This window comes from Lissotriton helveticus, chromosome 7 (assembly GCF_964261635.1).
Source record: "Lissotriton helveticus chromosome 7, aLisHel1.1, whole genome shotgun sequence".
Taxonomy (NCBI): Eukaryota; Metazoa; Chordata; class Amphibia; order Caudata; family Salamandridae; genus Lissotriton; species Lissotriton helveticus.
Window position 1 is genome coordinate 498599084 of NC_136068.1, and position 15487 is coordinate 498614570.

Genomic DNA, 15487 nt, shown 5'->3' on the forward strand with positions numbered 1-15487 from the left:
CATAAATGGCGACCGCGCGTTCGCGCAGCGGGCGCGCCGATTGTGCGCCGAAGGCGCGCCAAAGGTAAGCGCGTCTGCGCCCGTCCGCGCCTGGGACCGTGCCCAGTGCCAGAACCCCTGGCCCCCACCGACGCAAGACGACCCGACAGACCTACAACGCCGCCGCCCTCAACACACTCAATGCCGGCCGGAACCCCGCCTGCTGCTGGGCCACCCCGAAACGCTTCCACGGACCCTTCACCTGAACAACCTGCAAGTTCACCTGCCTCCGAACATGCACCGCGCCCGCCAAGCCAAACCCCAGCAGCGACCTCAAGTGCATCCTGCTCAACACCCGCTCCGTCCACAGACACGCCGTCGAAATCTGGAACCTGCTCGACACTACATCACCAGACGTCGCCTTCCTCACTGAAACATGGATGAACGCCTCCTCAGCCCCCGACATCGCCATCGCCATCCCGGATGGATACAAGATCATCAGGAAGGACCGCGTCAACCAGACGGGAGGAGGCATCGCCATCGTCCACAAGAACACCATCTGCATCACGACCGACGCCGATGACACCTACATCGCACCGAACACCTCCACTTCCAGATCCACACCGACCCAAAGACGACCCTCAGAGGAACCCTCCTCTACAGACCCCCGGGACCACGCACACAATTCAGTGAAGACATCACGGACTTCATCAGCCCACACGCCCTCCCCTCCGACGACTACATCCTCCTAGGGGACCTCAACTTCCACCTGGAGAACAACAAGGACCGCAACACCGTCACCCTGCTGGACAACCTCGCCAACCCCGGACTCAAGCAACTGGTCAACACCCCCACCCACTACGCCGGCCACACGCTCGACCCCGTCTTTTCATCCAGCAAGCACATCGCCTTCAGCCACTCCACCGGACTTCACTGGACCGACCACAGCTGCGTCCACTTCAGCTTCAGAAAAACCACCACCCACCACCACCCGCAACAGGTTACTCACAGGAGCTGGAGCAAGATCACCGCCGACCAGCTCACCGCCTCCCTCAGCCAGAACCCACCTGCCAGCACACCGGACCCCAACGAAGCAGCCCGCAACTTCACGCAATGGCTGACCGCCTGCGCCGACGACCTTGCACCACTGAAGAACCCCCCCAGCAAACCCAGAAGCAAGAAGGCCCCCTGGTTCACCGACGAACTCAAGGACTCCAAGAAGACCTGCCGCACCCTCGAGAAAGCCTGGCTCCTCGACCGGACCACTGACAACATGACCGCCCTCAAACACGCAACCCGCAAGCACCACCAGCTCATCCGCACCACCAAGAAGAAATCACTGAAGGATCGACTGGACAACAACGCCCACGACAGCAAGGAACTCTTCAGCATCGTCAAGGAGTTCTCCAACCCCAGAACCGGCAACAACGACATCACCCCTTCACAAGATCTCTGCGACTCCCTCGCCTCGTTCTTCCACCGCAAGATTGCCGACATCCACAACAGCTTCGGCACACCATCCTCGCACCCAACCGTCGAACCAACGCACCCCTCTGCCACCCTCCGCACCTGGACCGCAGTGACCACCGAAGACACAGCCCGCACGATGAACACCATCCACTCCGGATCTCCGACTGACCCCTGCCCCCACCGCATCTTCAACAAGGCCGACTCCACCATCGCACCCCAACTCCGAGACGTCATCAACACCTCCTTCGACACCGCCACCTTCCCGGAGAGCTGGAAGCATGCCGAGCTCAGCGCCCTACTGAAGAAACCAACAGCGGACCCCACCGACGTCAAGAACTTCCGCCCCATCTCGCTCCTCCCTTTTCCTGCCAAAGTCATCGAGAAGACCGTCAACAGACAGCTGGCCGCCTTCCTCGAGACAAATGGATCCCTCGACCCCTCGCAGTCCGGTTTCAGAGCCAACCACAGCACCGAGACCGCCCTCATCGCAGCCACCGACGACATCCGAGCCCTTCTCGACAACGGGGAAACAGCGGCACTCATCCTCCTGGACCTCTCCGCCGTGTTCGACACTGCCTGCCACCGCACCCTAGTCCAGCGCCTCAGCAACACCGGCATCCAAGAGAAGGCACTGAAGTGGATCATCTCGTTCCTAGCTGGAAGAACACAGAGAGTCCGCCTCCCCCCGTTTCGTTCCGAGGCCACCGAAGTCATCTGCGGCGTCCCGCAAGGATCATCACTCAGCCCCCCCCTCTTCAACGTCTACATGAGACCCCTCGCAGCCATCGCACGCCGACACAACCTCAACATCATCTCCTACGCCGACGACACCCAGCTGATCCTCTCCCTCACCAGAGACCCCGACACCGCCAGAACCAGCCTCCACGAAGGGATGAAAGACGTCGCCGAGTGGATGAAGAACAGCCGCTTGAAACTGAACTCAGACAAGACGGAAGTCCTCATCCTTGGACCATCACCCTCCCCCTGGAACGACTCCTGGTGGCCCCCTGCCCTGGGCACCGCTCCTAAGCCGACAGACCAGGCACGCAACCTGGGCTTCATCCTGGACTGCTCCCTCTCCATGACCAGACAAGTCAACGCCGTCTCCTCTTCATGCTTTCACACCCTCCGCAAGATCTTCCGATGGATCCCGACCGAAACCAGGAAGACGGTCACCCAGGCCCTCGTCACCAGCTGGCTGGACTACGGAAACACCCTCTACGCCGGAACCACAGCCAAGCTACAGAAAAGACTACAACGCATCCAGAACGCCTCCGCCCGACTCATCCTAGACATCCCTCGACGCAGCCACATCTCCGGCCACCTGAGGAACCTGCACTGGCTCCCCGTCAATAAGAGGATCACGTTCAGGCTCCTCACCCACGCACACAAGTCTCTCTACAACCTGGGCCCCAAGTACCTCAACGACCGCCTGACCTTCCACACGCCCACCCGCCAGCTACGATCCGCTAGCCTTGCCCTCGCCGCCATACCACGCATCCGAAGAGCCACCGCCGGAGGCAGATCCTTCTCCTACCTGGCGGCCAAGACATGGAACTCCCTCCCCATCCACCTTCGGCTGACCCAGGACCACCTCGCCTTCAGGAGACAACTTAAGACCTGGCTGTTCGAGCAGTAGCGGCCCCCTTCCCCCAAGCGCCTTGAGACCCTTCCGGGTGAGTAGCGCGCTATACAAGTGATATGATTGATTGATTGATAAAGGGGTCCCTCAAGGATCATGTCTGGGCCTCACACTGTTTAACATTTATGTGGGTCCCCTCGCAAAAGTTATCAGAGCATATGGGTTTGAGATCCTGTCATACGCAGATGATACTCAGCTGGTCTTGTCCTTTCACAATGATTTGGACAAAGTGAAGAGTCGCTTCATGGAGGGCATGAAGGAGATTGTCAAGTGGATGTCAGATAATTTCGTACAGCTGAACCCAGGGAAAACAGAGATTACTCTGTTTGGGAAAGCTCAAACCCTGCAGACCCCAGATTGGTGGCCACCGGAGCTTGGCAAGGCCCATATTCCTAGCAAGGTAGTAAAAATACCTAGGAATCGAATTAGATCAAGCACTTAACATGAAAGACTAAGTCCAATCTACAACAAACACGTGTTTCTACATGATGCATCTATTGGAGAAAGTCTTTCCATTCCTTCCCATATTTCATAGGAAGACCTTGGTACAGGCTTGTGTTATGAGTCGGTTCGACTACAACAATGTCCTAATGTCCTCTGCCAATCAGGCTCTATAGTCGAAACTACAGATCGTGCAAAGTTCAGCAGCGCTGTTGATTTGTTATCTACCACCTAGATCAGCTTCTGCTCCCCTCCTAAAATCCCTTCATTGGCTGCCAGTAAAGAACAGGATAATATTCACAATGTGCTGCCTTATCTATAAAGCCCGGCTGGGCAAGGGCTCGAGTATCTTTGTCAAAGGCTCAAATAATATCACCCTGCTAGGAACTTGCGTTCCAGTGAGAAGGAACTACTGTTAGTCCCCCGCATTCGATGATCTAGATCGGGTGGAAGATCTTTTTCCTATCTGGCTCCAAGACTTTGGAACAAACAGCCAATTCATATCAGAACCTGACCGGATTATACTAAATTTAGGAAAGCACTAATAACGGTTCTGTTTTAACTCAGTTTCACCTGGTTGTACTGACTGTGCACCGAGAAACCCCTACTGGGGTGATTCGTGCACATTATCAAATAAATTAATTAATTCTTTCAGCTGCCTAGGCTGATCCTGCCAGCCTCCTTTTGTCACACTTTACTCCCAATATAAAAAAGAGTATTTTTGCATAAAAAGGAAATAATTATTGTGTGCAACTTTGTCAAAGTAGGTATGGAGGTCCCTCACCTCCAAATTCTCTCCCTCCTTGCCTAGTTTCCCAGACTATTTAAGAGTGTGATGCCCTCTAACAAGCCCTTCTGGATGCAGTCAGCAACCATCACTTATCAGCCAGGCATTCTTCCATGCTGAATCTACTTGTTCCCAGTCTCTTCATGGGGCAGATCTGCCCACCACTTTAAGTAAGTAAGTAAGTATGGCAAGGTGGCATGAAAACAAAAACAACTTCAATGGCTCTTTCGTACATAAAAAGGAGTCCTCAACCAGCTAACATGCCCGGTAGGATAGACGCAATAAAACCCTTCTGCAAGCAATGATAATGTCTATGAGGCAGATGAAGAAGACAATGATGCAATTGGCATTTGCAAGTCTCAGTCTCCCTTGATTCCTGACCCAGCCCAACAAAGACAATTCTCTCTCCAAAGCTGTACGGCATTCTAGAAAATCCGTGTGGGATAAGCAAATACACACCAATATAAGGGAATTGTTTCTCGCCGTCTATGTTGCAGAAATTACTATAGAATGAATTTCTGCTCCTTTTAGGAGGTCCACAAGCAATACGTTCAATGTCGTATGCCACTGGCCCACTATCTTATTCAAGACCTTTGCAAATCCAGTAATGAACCCCCATCCAAATTCTTTTCTCCACCCTTGTGGCAGTGGTCATTAGGAAAGCTTGAAAAGGGCTACGGGGTGCAGCATAGGTGCAAACTTGAAGTGCCTGGCCCCAACATCTGCACATTTTACTCACTCAAGAAAGATACCACTTGAAACGAAAAAACAACTGACATAATTAGAGGGCTCAGAGTGTTTGCTGAACACCGGATGGCACTGGCCTGGATGGAAGAACCCCCACTTCAGGTTGCAAAGTGCCTCAAAGGCACAGCCACATGTAATGTACACAAAGAGATGTAGGGCACCCACCATCCTGACACAATATGGTCACGAAATATATGGCATCCACAGCGGGAATATCTGTGTGACAAAGATATACTACATAAACGTCCGCTCCCAAAAGCTAATAATTCTGACACTAGATACCCCCAATGCTGGTGGCACTTATGTTGTCCTGTACCAGAGATTGATTCTGCTCTTGCCTCCAACAACTCTTTTGTTCACTGTCATTGTGTTCACAAAACAAGTTCTAATGATTAGGTATATACTTGTGAAGTCATTTCGAGGCATCAATGTATTTAATATTGATAATAATAGATCCCGCCGCCAATGTTCACAACCTGTTTTGCTGTAATTACAACGTGAAATACATAAATCAGAAAAAAAATATAAAAAAACAAGCATAGACAATACTAATAGCCAGCATAGTTAAAAAGTTGTGTTGTGGCGCAGAGTGGCATGGCGTAGAGTGGCATAGTGTAGAGTGAAGTGGCGGGAGTGGAGTGGCAGATAATAGAGTGGGGTAGAGCAGAGTGGTATAGACTAGTGTGGCTTAGAGTAGAGTGGCATGCCATAAAGTGCCGCAGGATGGAGTAGAGTGGTGTAGAATAGAGTGGCGTACAGTAGACAGTGGTAACATTAATTCTGAGAAAAAACAAATTGCTTGAGTCAAATTAACTGAACTAATCTGTACTATCAACAGCTATAAACAATCTTTCTACAAGCAGCGCGCATTAACGCTTTCACCTATTTGCCTCATTACTAAATTCATTCAGCTACTAACGGAGCTTGCTCATCAATTCTTTCTCAAGTAGATATAATATATATATATATATATATATATATATATATATATATATATATATATATATATATATATATATATATATATTTGTACTTACCACCTTATTCATTTCAGCGAGTCCTCAGCTCCATCTGGATTCATCTAAGAGAGAGAGAAGAACAAGGAAAGATAAGTTAGTAGAGATATATATCAAAACTTACAAGGCAGGATTTTACAAACATATAGTTACTACAATAAGAGAGAAGCTAATCCACTGAGTAATACAGGTACCAAGAAGACTTAGAGTTTGTAGTGGTTTCAAGTGAAGTTATATTACTCTGCTAGGAGTTGTGTATACAGATTAATCTTGTGCTTTGTGGTTTCAGGTGCAAGGAGGTCAGTTAAGGAAAATAAGGTCTGAAGCAGCACCACAGTGGCAGTCTATTTTCTTTCCATTCCCCTTCCCCCTCTTTAATGTGGGAAGATTAATATCTAGTTCATAGAGGAGTTGGGGAGTTGGGAAATTATCCTCATTGCAGTCTAGTTCAGCCATTCTGCTCCGGTGGAGACACAAGCTCAGGTACTGATTCTGACAGCAACTTTCCAAAGTAAGCCAGATGGCAAACTAAGGAATTCTGGGGCAGGGTCAGCCCACTTCCCACAGGAAGTGGTGATATAGGGGACATAGTGAGCCAGGGGTAAGTAGCCCCATAGCTACTATCCTACACTCCCCTAAATTCAGTATTATGGGGGGCCCTTGGCACCAGGAAATCAGATCCTGCTGACCTATGAAGAAGGACATTGAAGAGCCACAAAGGCAAAGTAACAACAGAGTATCTAACCTGGCCCAAGCCCTGCCGACCTGTCTGCTGTTCCTGAAAGATCTGCACCCAAGTCTTCTTGTCCTGCAGCTGTCATCCCTCATAAAGCCTCAAAGGACTGCCTGCCTTCAACAAAGACAAGTGGAGCAGTAGAGCTGCTCTCCTTTATCCTGCAGGCGCCCCAAGAAGAACAGTGAGGGCTTCAGATTCGGCTAAGCACCACTGCACTCAAGCCACACAGCCCATGTTGAAATTGGCCAATGGTGTTAGCGTGGTCCCCAAGCCCTTAAGAAACAGAGTACACCTTGGCTTCACCCCGTGTGAACTCTCTGACATCGCCTGCAGCCTTTGTGTACAGGCCCCCTCTACCACGAGTGCTCTCGGACAAAGAAACCAGACACCTCAAAGACCCTCGGCCACCCAGGAGAAGAGGATCACTGGTGACTCCACGTCCCCCAACATCGCAAGACTGGAACCCTCTGGTTTGTTTTGCCCGACTGACCTCACAATCCAAACATGCCGCCTCTTTTCCAACAGACCGATCTCCCTTGATCAACATCCGACATAGTTTTGCACCACTGCACCCAGCCGCCCTAGTGCCGCTAGAGGTGACCTGCCAGTGCTGCCTTGGACCTTGCCCCATGCTCACCCTAAGTCCAGGAGATTGGCCTCGTAAAGCTGTCCTTTCCCTGAATTCTATACTTGTTGTTCGTCCCATATGGTAACATTGCAGCTTCGAAAAAATGCAGTGTCGACTTTTTAAAACGTAAATTATTTCCCTTGCAAATCACACTTACCTGATCATATTGATTCTGGTGCCTAAAAATATATAAAGATAAATGCTATTTTTATAAATTGGTTTGGCTCTCGTTAATGAGTTGTGTGCATCATTTATTAACTATTGTTGGTATTTGAGTCTTTTGTATCATTTATTAACTATTGTTGGTATTTGTAGATTTCCAACAATCCTCTATGGTAAGCCTTAGGCTGCTCCACCACCCTCCCCCCCCCTAGAAAAGCACCTTGGGGCAGCTAGAGCAAGCCCCTGTCCACTAGTAAGGGAATACCTGGACTCTTGGCACAGTATATCTCTTTTTGATATACTATATAAAGAGCCAGATTCCTACATGTCATTAGCAATACTTTAGGTTAGTGTGCAATAAATATTCAACCTAATTACTGAAGTATTTCTTAATTTTTCAGAACAAAAAGGTGGGGAGCCAACATAAATAACCTTGAAAGTGATTCTGTCAGGCTGATGCATTTTCAGTACTGACTCACCCCAATAATTAGGCCAACAGAGCTTAGGTGAGACCCTTTCCCCTGTCCGTTTCCGCCAGCTTTGCAAACCCGAAGACTCTCTGAGAGCCATGGTATATCTTCAAAGAGGGCAAAGTACCAGTTTGATTGCATCAACCGCATAGACATACTACCTAAAAAATTTATAGCCGAGAGCCTGCCACTGCATGGCTCCCAACACAATATCCTTCCAGAATTTGTAAAGCGCAAACAATTACCCAAAGGTGTCAAGGCGCTGGGGACCGTCGGGAAGATTAAGCAAACTATTGCCCAGAGTCACATGGTGCTGGGCTGACCTGCCGCCGGGGATCGAACCGTGAGTCCCCGTGTTCCAGCGTAAGTCGCCCTGTCCGCTGCTCCACACTTCTTCCCAGAATGCACAACATATAAGTGTTAGTAAATGTATAAAGAAGATTAATGGATCCCAGTCAAAGAAACTTACTATCAAGGAATACCTGCCAAGTCATGCCGATGTGATGGCAGAATGATACACCAGCATTCTCAGAGGCTAGTTGTGAGAAAGTGCCATCTTTCTTGCATGGTATGCCCCCACTTGTTGCTGAATTGCTGATGTGCTTTGACTGAGTGTGCCCTGGGCTCCTGCAATCAGGTGCCCAGGTCCGGTGTTCCTTCCCTAAAACTGTGTTGAAACTAAAACCCAATTGGCATCTCTGGCCACATTTCAGCCCCTGGTAAATGGTACCCTAGGTACCCAGGGCATTGTGACCAGAGAAGACCCCTAGGGGCTGCAGCACTTATTGTGCCACCCTTAGGGGCCCTGCACCTTGACACCCACACCCTGCCATTGCAGGCTGAGTGACTTGGTGCAGAACTAAACAGAGAGTCGACATGGCACACATCCCTGTGGGCCATGCCTACAAACCCACTGCCCTGGCATACCTCAGTCACCCCTCTAGCTGGGTGCACTATGCCAGTGGTGTGGGCACAGGTGCATGAGCCCTGTGCCCCTACAGTACCCAGGGCCATTCCTGGGCACTGTAAGTGCAGTGTTGCCATTAAGAGTATATAGAGCTGGGAGGTCGTCATTACGAACTCCACAGCACCATAATGGCTACACTGAAGACTGGCACATTTGATATCAATAAGATTTGTGAATGGATGGCTTTTTTTGGTGGAATTGGCGCTTTACAGAATACAGGCATATATTCCAATAGGTCATATATAGGTTGTTGGGTGCTTAGGCATGGGTTGTCATCCTAACCCACCAATACTCAAAAGATCAGAATTTCAAGAACAAACCTATCACACCAACAGAAAATATTAAGCAAGCTTATATAGTTATCTCTAAATTCAACATAAAGGCACAATGTGACAAAAAATAGAATTCATTTAATTTCAAAGTCTTTCCCTCAGTCCAGCCAACACGTGTTTCGTCGCCTGGGCGGATACCCACGACTTCCTCAGGGCTGGGAAAAAATACAACATGAAAATATATTGGAGTTGCGAGATACACTATCTCGTATGTAAACAGTTTACATTTAAGTCATGCTATTTACACGCAAATCAATACTGTGTAGTTACCAATTTTCTTTTGGGTAACATCATATGATGTCCATACATGCATATGGAGGGGTACAGGAGGTGGGATTGGATGTGCCACTCCCATATGTAGATCAATCTATCATTTTAACGTCTAGTATAACAGCGGACTACCTCACAGTTCGTGATGGTGATTATAAAATATCTCGTGCAGATATGATTACTCTGATAACATATGTGCTCACCCCGGTATTCCACAAACCAATGGGTGAATATTGACGTGCCCTGTTGTGCCGGATTTGTGCAACCTTAGTGCCAAACGTCCCAATCCAAAGGGTATTGCTATATTTATTTGAGGCTGAGTAAGTCTCTACTCAGGCTTACCTGATAACGATTAATAAGCGACCTTTATGCCTAAATAAATTAAATTAGACCAAGAGTTATCTTTCTAGATACTATCTCTTTTTTCTTTTCCAAGCCTCTCATTGTACATATATCAAAGGTAAAACAACATACCTTCTAGCTGGTTATATTTCCGGCCCAGCCTAACGTGGCGTGGGCAAACTTCTTTGTAGGGTTATGTTCGTATTCACATGATATTGCTAAAATTAAAATAAATCCGTATTTACCTAATTTAGTATCCATAAACCATCTCATTCCCCAAGAGTTGCATATATATCTTGCCAAGAGCTTATCTCATATTCGGTAGCTCTGAATAATCCCTGTGGGCCGGTGATCCTTAGTGGTGATCCCGGGATGTTTATATATTTTTCAATGATATCCTTCCTCCAAATTATTGCGGAGAGAAGATGACTTTCCACTGTTTCAAAAAGAGATCGATATTAGCTATACAACGTTATCTAATTCCCATGTATCTAAACTCACAACTATGGCCATTCTGTCTGTGGCGCTTACCTCCAGATATTAAGGAGTCCGAAGGCGGCTTACTCGTTTCCTCTCACCGAGCGTTCCGCTATTTTTTTATTTTTTTTTTCAAGCCGGCGTCTGTGACCCGGAAGCCCGGCATATAAACACCGGCTTCTCAATCCGGGTTGAGACAGAGGTCTGGTGATCTATGGACACTTCTCGTCCGCCATCTTAGAGTGGTGCGAGTATATTACCGGCGCAATGTATTTCTCTCTGATGCTTGAATCAGTGCTCATAACCCTATCTTTGAACGCGTTTCCCGCTTAGACTCGTATTCTGGTCTACGCATGGAATGTTAGTGATCATAATTCTATTTTTTAAAACGGGTGTTATGCAAAGACATAAATTCCGGTCTGTGCATATATTCATCACATTTAGGTGAAAATATACTGACGCCATCTTGAAGAGGTGTGAATACATTGCCGGCGCAATGTATTTCTCTGTGCTGATTCAATAAGTGCTCATAATTATATCTTAGAGCGCGTGTCCCGCATAGACTCATATTTTGGTCTACCCATAAGATATTAGTGCTCGCAATTCTGTCTTTTAACGGGTGTTATGCATAGACATAAATTTTGGTCTGTGCATATATTAATAAAATTTAAGTGAAACTATCGTGACGCAAAAGAACTGTGAGGTTATTTGCTTATTATTATGATTATCCACAATGCTTGTTGCTCATATAGTCATAATAACAGCTTATGTTCATATTGTCTTAAACGTATGCAAACAACAATATTCATTAAGTCCGTGGACCTCAATACATTAGTGATTTATGATCCATACAATATTATACATAGATCGAAAATATAGGTCCATAAGCACAACCGATCAAATTAAGGGTTACAATTAGATGTTATGATCCATATGTACTTTCAACATTAAGTGATATGATGATGCCTATAACTGTTTGATGAGCCAGTCACTATCCTTCATACAATGTGCATCATCAGACATCTTTTATATATACATGTTCATCATAACGTTCTGCTTAATCCCCCAAATAGTAATGTAATTCCTGGTCTGAATTCATCCCATGCTCCACCGCCCGCATAGTCAGTATCCATGAAGCTTCTCTGCGTCTCAACGCCAATTCTCTGTTGCCCCCTCTTGGATCATTTTTCACCTGATCTATTGCACAGAAACTGATTGTTTTGTGTTTACCCTGTTTTGGACATTGGTTCACATGTGTGGCCGTATTGTATCGCGTGTCTTGGTGCTTGATGGCTCTTATATGTTCAAACATCCTTTCTTTTAACATTCTCTTCGTGCTACCTATATAGAAGCTGCCACAAACACATCTGATCATATACACTACAAAACAATTATTGCAGTTAAGGAGTTGTTTGATCCTGAACTCCCTTCCCATGTAGTTACGAAATGTCTTGGTCTTATTCATTGCCATTGGACATATTTTGCAAGTGCCACATTTGTGAAAACCAATGCTTTTTTGTGTTAACCAATCAGGCCGTGTCTTAGATTTCATTGGGTATGTTGGACTTATCCATGATTTGATACTTCTACCCTTTCTGTATGTAATGAGGGGATTTTTTGTGATGTATTTACACAGAGCTTTGTCACTGTTCAATATCCACCAATGTTTAAGCATGCTGTTCCTCAGAACGATTGCTGCATCATCATAATTGGTGATTAATCTGATTTTATCATCACCCTTGTTAGTTTTCTGTTTATCACCGAGTGTCACCTCCCTTGGAGTTCTGTCAATTCTCTGTTCTGCCACGCTAATCATGTCTCTCTTATATCCCCTGGATATAAATCTATTTTTCATACTGTGTTTGCATTTCAAGAAATCCTGCTCTTTGCTACAATTTCTTCTTGCTCGGGTAAGTTCCCCAAATGGAATGGATTGAAGTTGGTGTCTCGGATGTGAACTCCCAGCGTGTAAAATAGAATTACATGCTGTTGGTTTCCTGAAAAGTCTGCTCTGTATTTTATTGTCCTCGATGAACAATACTAGGTCTAGGAATTCTATTCTAGTGGTACTGATGGAGTGAGTCAAATGTATACCCATTTGGTTTGAGTTAAGATGATCACAAAATTCTAGAAGACTGTTCATGTCCCCGGCCCATATTAATAGGCAGTCGTCAATATATCGTCCCCAGTAGATGATATATTGATTCCACTTGGCGCCATGTGAGCCCCAGATCCACTCCTCCTCGAACCTACCCATAAATAGGTTCGCGTACGAAGGAGAGAACCTGGAGCCCATGGCTACTCCCTGTTTTTGACGGTACCAAGTAGTTTCAAAAAGGAATACATTGTTCTGTAGTATTAATTTCATCATATCCATAAGCATTTCCGTGTGTGCCCATTGTGATGCTGGTCTCTTCTCCAGGAATTTTCTAGCTGCCCTAAGACCCAAGTCAGTTCTTATGTTGGTGTACAAGGAGGTCACATCAAGACTTGCCATAATCATGCCTTCCTCCCATGAAACATCAGACAAAATACTTAGGATGTTCTTAGTGTCCCTGATGTAGGCTGGTAAGTTCCGTACTAGTGGTTGCAGAAAATTGTCAACATATTGAGAGAGTCTTTCAGTAGGCCCCCCTATGCTGGAAATGATAGGCCTCCCTGGTGGGTATTGTGCATTCTTATGTATTTTGGGTAGGGTATAAATGCAGGGGAATCTAGGTTTGTCTATTTTCAGATATGTTAGTTCCTCCCTGCTAATCAGACCCTCATGCCACCATTTCTCCAGGTGGGTGTTGATGTCATTCTTAAGTTGTTCCATAGGATTCCCGGTCAGTTTCTCATAATATGTTGTATCTCTTAGTTGTGTTAAGATCTCAATATTATAATTTGTCGTGTTCATTACCACTATGTTCCCCCCTTTGTCTGCCTCCCTGATCGTAATATTTGGTAATTTGGACAATTCCACAAGCGCTTTACGTTCCTCTCTATTTAGATTCTCAGGTAGCCTATTAGATTTCTTAGTGTGTTTCAAGTGGTTGCATAGATCTTCAGTGACCAATTTGTGAAACATATCCACACTATTACCACTAGGTAGTGTGGGAGTCCATCTGGACTTCTTGTGTAGGCCACTAGAAATGGTGTAGTCTGGTTCTATATCATGATCCAATAACAGTTCATCTATGGACATATGGTCCCTGTCATCATCTACTATAGACAACAATATCTCCCCATCTCTGATATCTTGTATTGTAGGAATCACATGAGTCGTATACGGGGCTTGTGTTTCTATGCTTTTATTCACAGGTTGCATGCAATCAAAATGTTTCTTCAATTTTAATTTACGAGTGAATTTGAAAAGGTCCACCATGGATTTATGGATGTCCCCCTGTTCCTTTGGGCAGAAACTCATGCCACGTTCAAGTACAGAGATCATGTCAGGTGATAATGTTTTGTCACTGAGATTCACCACTTGCACACCATTACATTCATCTATGTCCTCCCCTATTTCCTCCAAGACCTCAATCTCATTCCCTGTCTTCCTGCATTTGGATCCTCCTCTTTTTCCCCTCCTTGTCTTTTTGGTGTATTTGCCACCTGTCTTGTTTGATCCCTGTCTCCCAGTTTCTTTCGTTTCACCTCCCTTAAAAAAGCACTACATTGTGCTGCATCATCAGATGATATTCCCTCATTCTCACTTGGAAGGGTCTCTAATGAGGTAGATACGGAGCTCGCTGGAGTAATATTTAGTACTTGTGCCGTAGCCCCCTTTGTACCTTTCTCTACTAAGTGATCATATTTCCTAGCGTAGGTGAATACCCTACCCTGTTTGTAGTCTGTATCATCCCTTTTTATCTTACGCGCTTTGCGTTGTTTTATATCTAACTGGTGTTTCTCTAGTATATTTTTGAGAATTTCATAGTTCTTTTCAGTGGCTTCGGGGAGGTTAAGTTCTTTAATTTCCAATTCTAATATTGCAATTTCCCCTTGCAGTTTTTTAACTTTGCGAGAGGCATTCTCAATTAATATATTCATGAGATTATTAGAGTTGGAAATTAATTCCTTTTCCCAGGCTAACAGGAGATCTTCTTCCAAGTCGTCATAGGTCGGTAATATCTGTGAGCGGAGCCCTCTAGGGATTCTCTTAAGACGAACATACTGCTCTAGAGTGGCCCCATCCCACCATTTTGAATTCTCAGCTATTTTGAGTTTTTCTAGTTTGACAAATTTCGCTCTCAAACCCTCATGTTTCTTATTTGTGTTCCCGCTTGCCAGAGAGGTAGTGACTGTTTCACCTCTCGCCAAACTATCAAAAAGTTCCGCGGCTTCTTTTCCTCTATCCATAGTATCCTCAGTAATTATTTAATTCAAACCTCTGTAGCTGCCCCACCAATCTAATACAATAAGATTTGTGAATGGATGGCTTTTTTGGGTGGAATTGGCGCTTTACAGAATACAGGCATATATTCCAATAGGTCATATATAGGTTGTTGGGTGCTTAGGCATGGGTTGTCATCCTAACCCACCAATACTCAAAAGATCAGAATTTCAAGAACAAACCTATCACACCAACAGAAAATATTAAGCAAGCTTATATAGTTATCTCTAAATTCAACATAAAGGCACAATGTGACAAAAAATAGAATTCATTTAATTTCAAAGTCTTTCCCTCAGTCCAGCCAACACGTGTTTCGTCGCCTGGGCGGATACCCACGACTTCCTCAGGGCTGGGAAAAAATACAACATGAAAATATATTGGAGTTGCGAGATACACTATCTCGTATGTAAACAGTTTACATTTAAGTCATGCTATTTACACGCAAATCAATACTGTGTAGTTACCAATTTTCTTTTGGGTAACATCATATGATGTCCATACATGCATATGGAGGGGTACAGGAGGTGGGATTGGATGTGCCACTCCCATATGTAGATCAATCTATCATTTTAACGTCTAGTATAACAGTGGACTACCTCACAGTTCGTGATGGTGATTATAAAATATCTCGTGCAGATATGATTAC

At 45.9% G+C, this 15487-nt stretch overlaps 1 protein-coding gene across 1 annotated transcript in view; it reads right to left on the bottom strand.

Annotated features, from left to right (window-relative positions):
- The window catches only part of LOC144768676 (butyrophilin subfamily 2 member A2-like), a 341821-nt gene that overhangs the window by 300063 nt on the left and 26271 nt on the right, over positions 1 to 15487 (bottom strand). The window contains exon 2 of the mRNA XM_078652503.1: positions 6104 to 6147. The gene's annotated coding sequence lies outside the window, so the exon portion shown is untranslated. The remainder of the gene's footprint in view (positions 1 to 6103; positions 6148 to 15487) is intronic.